Here is a 10,984-nt window from a genome sequence, read left to right as displayed (position 1 = left end):
GGGGGAAGGGGAATGAGCATGGAGGAGGGCACTTGTGGGGATGAGCACTGGGTGTTCTGTGGAAACTAATTTGACAATAAACTATTTGTAAAAAGAAAATATATATTTATACCTTAAAAATAGTTAAAATTATGGGGCGCCTGGGTGGCTTAGTCGGTTAAGCGTCCGACTTTCGCTTAGGTCATGATCTCACGGTTCGTGGGTGAGAGCCCAGCGCCGGGCCCTGTGCTGACTGCCAGCTCAGAGCCTGGAGCCTGTTTCGGAGTCTGTGTCTCCCTCTCTCTCTGACCCTCCCCTGCTCACGCTGTCTCTCTCTCTCTCTCTCTCTCCTAGAAATAAATAAAAATATTTTAAAAAATAATTTAAAAATATGTCCCTTACTTTCAAAAAGGGTTTAATATATTCTTAATGTCTTCAGAATAAAGTCCAACTTAGTTAGAATCAAAATTAAGGCTCATTACTATCTACAGCCAGTTCTTTTTAACTCCCAGAACTTAGACACACACACGCTCACACACCTTTTAATCACTTGTTCCAGAATCTCACTGTGTCCTTCATACCTTTGAACTTTCTCTGTGTTAATATTCCCACTTGGTAAGATCTCTCCCTCTCCGTCTTCTCATCTGAAGAATTTTTACCTGTTTTTCAAGATTTATTTCAAATGATATCTATTCTGTGATTCTTTACTTGCCCATTCTTGCATCATACTGTGTGATTTTGGCAGTTCATCCCCCTTTCTTCTGGATATAACATGAGATTCTCCATAATATTGTGGGCTGTATCATTTTCATCTTTTCATTAGACAGGTGTTAAATCAGGTGTTCTGAGTTTGAATCTAGGTTTTGCCACTTAGCTGTATGACTTGAGAATATTTTTCTGTTTAAATGTTGGTGTATTCATCTATAAAATGTAGGTAAATCTAATTACATCACTCCTTCATTAAGTGATCTTGAGAATTAAATGAGGTGCAGCTTATTGAAGAGTAAGCTGTGCCTCTCAACAATGTATACCATTAATACCTATTAAGTGAATAACCCTGTACCAAGCAGTGAATATATAGTGAGCAAAATGACATAGAAGCCTAACAATGTATATTTTACGAGAATCTTTAAGATTCATCTGTATCTCCAGAACCACCTAGCCAGGGTCTTAACATGTAGTAGATATTTCCACATCTTGAATGTGTCAAGTCATCTGTGTCCTCCTGAAAAGCCTTCTCCTTACCTGGCCTTTACTTTGTGCCTTCTGTTGAGTGTCTTCTGTTGAGATTGCCACACCACCCATATTACATGATCCTTGTTGCATCACAGAAAACTGTTTAGGAGTTCAACCTCCTATCACCCAATGAGTATAATTAGAACTTATTACCATTTTGTCGTAGGTGACCTTTGGGATTGATTTTATAATGCCCTACAATCTTGTTAATTCTTTTACCACAAGCAGTTGAAGTCTTTGAGGTCATCTCTGGTCTCTACATTGCTTTATATATCCCTTACTCTAACTCAGCTATCATAGCTACCAACCTCTTCCCCTCTGCTCTCTGTAACTTATGGTCTGTCATTGTCAACATTCTCTCAACCCTCATTTCTTCTCTGAATATCTCTCAATGTATTGCTCTAATGACAAACCAGTTGTTCCCTGAGAAAACAGTTTCCTATACAGGCTTTTCAAATGTCATGACCTCTGGAAGTTAAGTAGGTGCTTTCCTTGATTCTAATTCTCACTTACAAATGGTTTTTCCTTCCTTCTCCATAAAACTCCAAAGATTCTGTGAAGTAAATACCATCAAACAATGCCAACTCCTCCTCTTCCTTGTTGCGACCATGTCTGCCATTCTGTTCACCTCTTCATGGTCACTGAAGATTTTAGCACATACTATCTTGCTTGCCCTTCCTTTATTCCTATTATTATTAATAATACATTTAACGATCTAGTAGATTATTCATGGCCATCTAACTTGTAAAAACATCCTTCTTTTCAAAGATTTTACCTATCTCAGCAATGCGTTTCTTTCCATAGCCATACTCAAGGTCTACATCTCATTTCAATCACCACCTCTTAATTTTCCATTGCACATGAGCTCTACCCTTACTCTAGTGTTCTTCAATCCCGTCATAACTGTCAATACTTTGACTTGGCCACTTTTCTTATCTTTGACTCCCCTTATGGCTCACTTCCTTTGATATCCAGCAAGCATCATATGGTTTTGATTATAAATATCACCAACTTCTTTATTATTGCTTTCTTCTGTTTGAAGAACTTGTCTGGCAAATATCCAGTTGTTACAACTTTCAACTCTGTAGCTATCCCATGTCTATCTCAGAGCTGCTGTATATGTTTTCATAAAATATGCAAACTTTGACATGACATACAGAGTTTGTCTTTCTCTGACTTTTTTCACTCTATTTCATATGACATCTTCAAGAACTTTCTGTGATTATCCTTTTTCTATTGCAAATCAACAGATCTCCCTAATAGAATAGCACCACCAGCATACAAGTATTGAATACTAATGCCACTTAAAAACCATTTTTTCACTCCACATCTTTTTTTTTCTGGCTACTACACTATTTCTCTTCCCTTTATTGAAATTATCTTTCTATTTCCTCCTGAAAAAAATTAATAAATCTCCAGATACTGCTAATTTATGTCCTTCTTCTTCAGCAATGGAATATCTAAATATTAGGTAGGCTTGTGACTATCTAATATAGATAACCACCTTTTTGTTTCTCTTTAATAGCCAGATAAGCCCTTTTAACCAATTCTAGTAATATATATATATATATGAAGGAAGAAAGGTGAATTACTTTGGCATTATTGTCTAAATAGTGGTAGTGTGATAGTGGGATCAGAGCTCTTCTTCCCATTTCCTTTATCCAGCTTCATGGGCCACACCCCAAATTCGCATACAGGGAAATGGAAGCAATCCACTTATGGACCACTATGGCACAACACTACTAGGACTATATTACCAGTCCGAACCTGCTTACACTTGGACTAACTTTTAGAAAAAAATAACACTTCTACTTTAGTTAAGCTGCTATGAATTTCTGTATGTAGCGAACCTAAATTCTAAGCAATATAATATACAAAAACTACCTTCTAACATATGTAAAAAATAAATGTTCTTAGATCCAGGGCATGCAACTATTCTTTCTTTACTCATCTGCTCAGCAGCGTTAAGTACCTTAAGTTTACCTCACAGTGCCCTAGCCACACTGTTGGATTGAATGACAGACCAAGGGTATATATGATACAGGATTTTAATTATATAAAGTCTTTTTGGAGAGATTGAGAGGTTGAGAGGAGAGAGGGGAGAGAGGAAAAGAGGGGAAAAACGAGAAGGAAAGAAGAGAGAGAAAGAGAAAGGCGGGGGGGGAAGGGAGGGAGAGAAGGAAGTGCAGCTATGAGGTTTGGAGGGAAAAAACTACAGCCAGAGAAGATTTAAGTCTCAATAAACAGTTTTATATGCAATTTCCGCAAACATATTTTCATTTGCTATAAAACAGCAAACAGCTTGGGGGGAAAAAGCTAGAAATATGCATAGCGAAAACAAAATAGTCTTAAATAAATACTGGCTTGCAAAAAGAAATTGCAGCCTGTATCAAAATATGCTTATCTTATAGAGCTTCAAAATGCAATAAATTTCTTCTCACAAACAGTAATTTGGTTTGAGGTTAAAACCAATTCCCCTTTTGTCCAACGAAGGTATAATTTCAGACTTTCAAAGAATGGTTGTTTTTGCTCAGATATTGATCTTTGGTCATGTAATTATGGCTGGACTAGGCTACTTAGACTTTGTAGTTATGCTGAGAGAAATTTCATTAATACAGATTTTCAAAAGTTAGGCAAAGGTATCTGAAGAAAAAAAAGTATTAATACTTATAAGTGTAAAGTGAATAAAATTTTCATTATAAAGAGAAAAAAAATATTTTCAGAAGAGAACTTCCTTTGGGACAAGAACTTAATGTGAAACATAGCCTGATTTATTATATTTGAATAAATATGACATTAAAGTGACTTTACACCTAAAAAGCCCAAAGCATTTTAGGTTACAGAGTCAAATCTTGATGAAATACAGCAAAACAGTAAAATAACACTGTACTTGTTCTATATCAGGGAGAATAAGAGTAACATGTATATTCGTGTGTGTGTATATGTGTGTGTGTGTGTGCACGCATGCACATGTGTGTATGTGTTAGTAGGGCAGAGATCATAAACAAGTGGATGTTCATTCTACTTACAGAAATTAGAATGTGACCATGTATTAATTATACTTCTAGTGAGCACCCTTTAATACAGAAGACACTATTTAGGGCATAACAATACAGAAACAAAAGCATTTCACAACCTCTTTTCTTAATGAGCTTATGGATAAATAAAACATGTATAGAAGCAAGTGAACAATTATGTTTTATATAAGGAAGGTTATAATCTCAAATATTTTATTTATATCTCACATTGTAGTAGAGGAAACTTAAAGAAACCCTAAAAAAAGTGTAACATGATTTGGAACTGTAGCAAAAATGCAGTTTTGTTTATTAAAACATTTCAGTAATTAAAAACAAAACAAACTCTAGCAGATTAGAGGTTCAGAAAAAAGAATCACTTTAAATATATAAGAAAAAATGTACATCCAGATATTAGAATACTCTGCAGAATTGCAAATACTGCAGATATTTCCATAGTATAATTGAGATGAAACAATGTAACTAATATGAATCTATTTCAGGAAAAAATAATGTATATGTAACCATTAGAGTGTGCATGTATATGTATACATGTGTAGGTATGACAGAAATAGCAGTACTATTTCTATGGTTAACATTTATCCTTTAGGGAGAGGCAATTGACATATCACCCCATTACCTAAAAATCTTGTTATTTTTATGTCTTCTTTAGTTATTTCTATATGTAAATATAAACATATTTAAATCTACATTTTTTTCATACAGGGACAATTAGAGGTATCTATTTTTGCAGTAAGTACACATTGCATTTATTTTTTTTATTTTATTCTTTTTAAGTTCATTTTTATTTATTTTGAGAGAGGAAGAGAGAATGCAGGGAAGGGGCAGAGAGAGAGGGAGACAGAATCCCATGCAGGCTCCCTTGTATCAGCAATGAGCCAAATGTGGGCCTTCAATTAACAAATCTTGAGATCCTGACCTGAGTAAAAATCAAGAGTTGGCTACTTAACCAAATGAGCCACCCAGGTGTCCAAAGTATTCACTATATTTAAACATTTAAACAGGGTGATTTCTATTTCTAGTGGTCTGGTGCATTAGATGCTCATAAAAGACAAGTAAAAATACATGAAATCCAAAATACATGTTTTTATTTAAATTACTTATGTATTACATGTTTGAAAAATATTTTTTCTTTTTTTTTAATTTTTAATGCTTTATTTCTGAGAGAGAGAGAACATGAGCAGGGGAGGGTCAGAGAGAGAGGGAGACTCAGAATCCGAAACAGGCTCCAGTCTCTGAGCTAGCTGTCAGCACAGAGCCCGATGTGGGGCTCAAACCCACGGGGCTCGAACCCATGAACCATGAGATCATGACCTGAGCCGAAGTCGGACGCTTAACCAACTGAGCCACTCAGGAGCGCCTAAAAAATCTTTAAAGTTTAGCAAAATACGCACCTTGAAAACTCTCATTTACCCCTTTGACTGCGTTGATTTAATTTTCATCCTCATCTCCATATATAAACTTTAAGTTATTTTCTCAAATAGTCTTCAAATTATTCCTTTATGTAATTATCAACAAATTGAAATCTGCATTTTTATTTTCTCCTTCATTTTACACAAAAGACATCATTTCACATACATATTCTGAACTTTTTTTCTTTCCTAATGAATTCTGGAGCCTTTCCATAGTCCCTTATAAAACTTTTTTCATTCTTTTCTCCAGCTATGTGTTTTTCATCATGTATCATAAACTATATATGTAGTTACATGGACAGGAGTGTTCTGTCACCAGTATTATAACTGAAATAAAGACCATTTTAGTTTAGTATAATTTTACATTCATCATAAATAGAATGTTTTTTTAAATGTTTATTATTTTTGAGAGGGAGAGAGACAGCATGAGCAGGGGAGGGTCAGAGAGAGAGGGAGACACAGAATCCGAAGCAGCTCCAGGCTCTGAGCTGTCAGCCCAGAGCCCAATGCAGGGCTCAAAGTCATGAACTGCAAGGTAATGGCCTAAGCAGAAGTTGGAAGCTTAACCGACTGAGCCACCCTGGTACCCCTGAACGTTTTTATACTTAGGAGCCTAACCCAAGTCAAGTGTCTTATAAGAAGACTTTTGCAAAACCTAAACCAATGGGATGCTGCCATCAGAATAAGGGCAAATGGGAAATAGACCCATCATGCAGATAAACAAGTCAAGGAAATTTCAACATATTATTTTTGATGCCAGACAAAGAAAAAAATTAAAAATGTTCTGAGACTCTGTAACACTGAGCCAATTTTCACAAAGATTTGCAGATAAATTTAGGATCATCTTGTAGCACAAGAGACCTTGGTAGGGAATCAATTTAAAGTGGCGTAAGATTGTTAGTGGCAACACACACTGCAAAGCAAACACAAGCTCTCTCTAGAAAGAGCACTTTCAATCCAGACCTTAAAACATTCTCACAGATAAAGTGCCGAGTCTAAAATCACAAAGCACATGTGGAATAAAAAGCCTTGTGAGTGGGCGTAAAGTGAACAGTGTGGGGCAAAAACAAAACAGAATTTGACCTGCAATGACTTCAATGTTACACAATATAAATAATAATATTTAACATGTTCAAATTAAGCAAAGAGAAGCCTAGAAATAATAATATGGAATTAGCAGATTAATAAAAAACAAATATTTTTTAAAGACATGTACTATGCAAACAGGTGCACACACACACACACACACATAAACAACAAAATAGATGAACAAAACAGTAGACTAAGCTGAAGAAACGATTAATGAACTATTTAAGCTGCTAAGAAATGAATGAATGTTAAGACAGGTAGGAGAGAGAATAAAAGAAACTAAAACATATTTAATTGGACTTAAAATGGGAAAGTGGAACAGGGGGAACTGAGGCTAAGTATCTGAGAAGGAAACAGGTAAGACCTTTATGGAGATTTGAGAAGACACCAATCCATAGATTTAAAAAGCTCAGTAAAGTCTGAGCAGGATAAATAAATATAAGTTGACACATAGTGAAACTGAACACTGAATTAGGAAAGGTAGATTATTTACAATAGAACAGCGATTTTGCTAACAAATGGCTTTTTAAAAGCAACAGTAGAAAGGCCTTATTAAGGAAATACTGTTCAACAAATGGAGAGAACAATGACCATTCAGAGTCAATATAGTAACTGGGTCAGTAAAAATACAGCATGATAACAAAATTAAGGATAATATTGTATTAAGTGAACTAAGTGTAACTTTAAAAGGACTAGAAACCACAGGTCCGGTGAGTGTACTTTCCACTATGGCATGACATCTCCAAAAATATCCTCAATTTTTGTTAATTTCACTGCCCAACTGAGATGCTTTTTTTGTGGAAAATATAAGAATTGATTATTCTCATTTAGTTCATATAGCTTCTTTTTCTAAAAGTTTTTCTTACTTTGGGTTTGGAAATGAACTTAGATAGAACACCAAAATCATATTTGATTGGTATTTAATATCACTGTATTTCTTTTTATATGTGAGGAAGGAAAGTCCAGTAACATAAATACAGAAATAGAGGGACACCTGGCTGGATCTGTCAGGTCAGTGGCCAACTTCAGCTCAGGTCATGATCTCCCATTTCCTTAGTTCAAGCCCTGCATTGGGCTCACTGATGCACACAGAGCACACTTCACATCCTCTGTACTCACTTTTTTCTGCCCCTCCTCTGGTCTCTCTCTCTCTCTCTCAAAAATACATTTTCTTCTTCTTCTTCTTCTTCTTCTTCTTCTTCTTCTTCTTCTTCCTCTTCCTCTTCCTCTTCCTCTTCTTCTTCTCCTCCTTCTCCTTCTCTTTCTTTCTTTCTTCCTTTCTTTCTTTCTTTCTCTTTTTTTTTTTTGAGAGAGAGGGAGAGAACATGAGGGGGGGTGGGGCAGAAGGGGGTACAGAGGTTCCTAAGTGGGCTCTTTGCTGATAGCAGCAAGCCCCATGTGGTGCTCAAACTCACTAACAGAGAGATCATGACCTGCGCTAAAGTTGGCTGGCCAACCAAGTGAATCACCTAGGTGCCCCAATAAATAAAAATTAAAAAACTAAAAACAGAAGTAGGTAATGAATAACTATTGTCCTCATGGACAATACCTCATACCATTTTAGAGCAATGAAGTGATTGGGGAGGAAACATTGAGCAAAATCATTATAAAGGAATATGCTACTAGGAAAATTAGAATTAGTATCTTCTGAGGAGACTCAGCAGAAGACAGTCATAAAGACACTATCTAGTAACATAGGGCTTTATAGTTTCAAGTATTTTGAATAACCTGACAATTAGGTAAAGTGATTCATATACAGGGCAGTGAAGGAGTAGTGAAAACTATGATAATATATCCTATTCAAAGATATTTAAATATATTCTGAAAGGAGTATGTTGTTTATTGAATTCCAGTTTGCACTCTGTATGAGATAAGTTGAAACTGCCTAAACTTCTATTATCTTTTGCCAATTTTACCTCTTAGTATGTTTCAACGATATGGTAGACAGAAGGTGGCCCTGATTTTATGTTTCAATGATATCGTAGAAAGAAGGTGGCCCTGATTTTAGACCTGGTTCTGACACTAAACAGCTGTATGACCTGAGGCAAATCACGCAAATTCTCTGGGCTTAAGGAAAATGCACTGAATTATTATGGTCCCTCCCAAATCTGAAATGAGATGTTTCTTTCCCAGCACTGAGTACAATATGATGGCCAGTGAGTGATTACAGAATGGATATTGTACATGGAGATTCCATTCTGGGTAAGCTTTTCAAAATAATATATTAATATAATTCTTTATGTAAGACATAAATTAGTTACCTAATATATATTCCCTATTGGGTAATTGTGAAAATAGTAAGAGACCAAAAGCAACCAGGTCTTCAACATAATCATGTAAAATCAGCCAACAAGTCTCAAGTTTTTGCTTCTTAGTAAAAGTAAGCTTTGAAGTTCTTATCGTTAAACAGACAAAAGAGAAACTTTCAGATGCTGTAAACTCTGCTGTCAAAGTTGAAACCTGACAAGATTAGATTAAAGCTGTTTATGTAATTCCTGAGTTTTAAAAATTCCTCCTACCAACACCTGGAGATGGTATATATAAATTTTTCATATATATATGTATATACATGTACTTATATAAATAATTTTTATCTAAATTTCTGTTTCTTTGGCTCCTGAGCCTACTTTCCTAGCAAGAGAATTGCTGATAACATTTTCTATCTACTCGTACAGTTTACTCTTTCTGGAAAATCAGCGATAAAAATCATTCTGTGAGCAAACTGGATAGAGTAGGACACATACACAGCCTGTGTGGTGAGATAACTTTCTCAGATCTACATTTTTCTATATTCCTTTAAATTCTTGTTGTTGCGGATCACAAGAAGTCTAAAAATGCATTTAAAATGAAGTAAACATTAACTTAAAAATTAAAGCTAATATTGAGTTACTAACGGTCCTACTCTGTGTTGATCTCCTTATATAATTACATGCTTCTGTATTTTGAGCTAACTTACAGCATAAATTTGATTTCTGTGAGACAATTATTTAAGTCTATGAGAATATAAAAATATCAAATATTTGTCTTTCTCAGAATTTAGTTTCTCTATAGCCCCCAAATTAGAAATTAGACAAATAAGAAACTTAGACAAACAAGAATGTAAATATAATTTTAAATAAGTTATGTGAAAATAATGCATGTTTACAATAATCATCACATTTGATAATTAACCATTGGCAAAATGTGAATTTATGATATGGGTCTATTTACATATATATATGGAGGGTAATGCTAAATTAAGGTAAATAGTTAATTCATTTGAAAACTGCCTCGTAAATTAAATCATTTAATTATTTAATATTAAGTTGACCTAGTTACACAAAAGTGTTTATAAATACTTCTTCTAATGTACATTTAATGTAAAAAATCTAGCTTTTAAATTAAATTTTACATGGGACCGACACACACACAAACTTTCCAAATATACTTTCTTATCTCAGATTATGGTTGATACCACTTAGATAATAAAATCTAACATTTATTAAACATTTGCAGTAGATATTCTCATATATCACATTTTACATAAATTATATCACTTACCATGGCACTGTCCTATTTACCTAGGTGTTATTATTGCTATTATCCTCACTGTATGAATAAGGGAACTGAAGCTTAGCGATATGAATTCATGTCTGCAATGTCATGTAGGTAGGGTGTGTTAGACCTGGGGATTGAAACTTAGGAACATTTGACTTCAAAAGTTTAATTTTGACTGACCCTACTGTCTATAGAATACATTTTTAAAGTTAGATANTCCCAGTTTGGCCTATTGCTATAAAGTAGCACTAGTGGCCCAATCATAGAATCGTAGAGATTCCACAGGAATCTCTGTGGGTCTGTGGATCTCTGCTTTGTCTTACATAGGTTTTGCCAAATCCATTTTAAAATNTCTCTCTCTCTCTCTCCTAGAAATAAAAAAGAAAAAAAAAATTTTTAAAAAACAGTGGAATAAAGACTAGCTTTGTAATCAGAGAGACGTAGAATCAGTTTCCAGCCCTTTAAACCAAGGGTTTATTGCTGGCTTATTGCTTAATGGGAATTTCTATTTGTGAAGATTAAAACAGACATGTTTAAGGAACCTAATGCTATATCTGGTGCATAGAAAACACTTTGCATATTGTATCTATTAATGTATTATCAAATATATATGTGTTTTATGATGGGTTTGTTAAAGTTTAAAGTTAATGCAATATTTTATTGATAGTGATAAGTGTCTCTTTAGAGGTACAGTTT

This window comes from Crocuta crocuta, unplaced genomic scaffold (assembly GCF_008692635.1).
Source record: "Crocuta crocuta isolate KB4526 unplaced genomic scaffold, BGI_CrCroc_1.0 scaffold561, whole genome shotgun sequence".
NCBI lineage: Eukaryota > Metazoa > Chordata > Mammalia > Carnivora > Hyaenidae > Crocuta > Crocuta crocuta.
The sequence above is the reverse complement of the archived record's forward strand: the minus strand, read 5'-3'. Positions refer to the sequence as shown.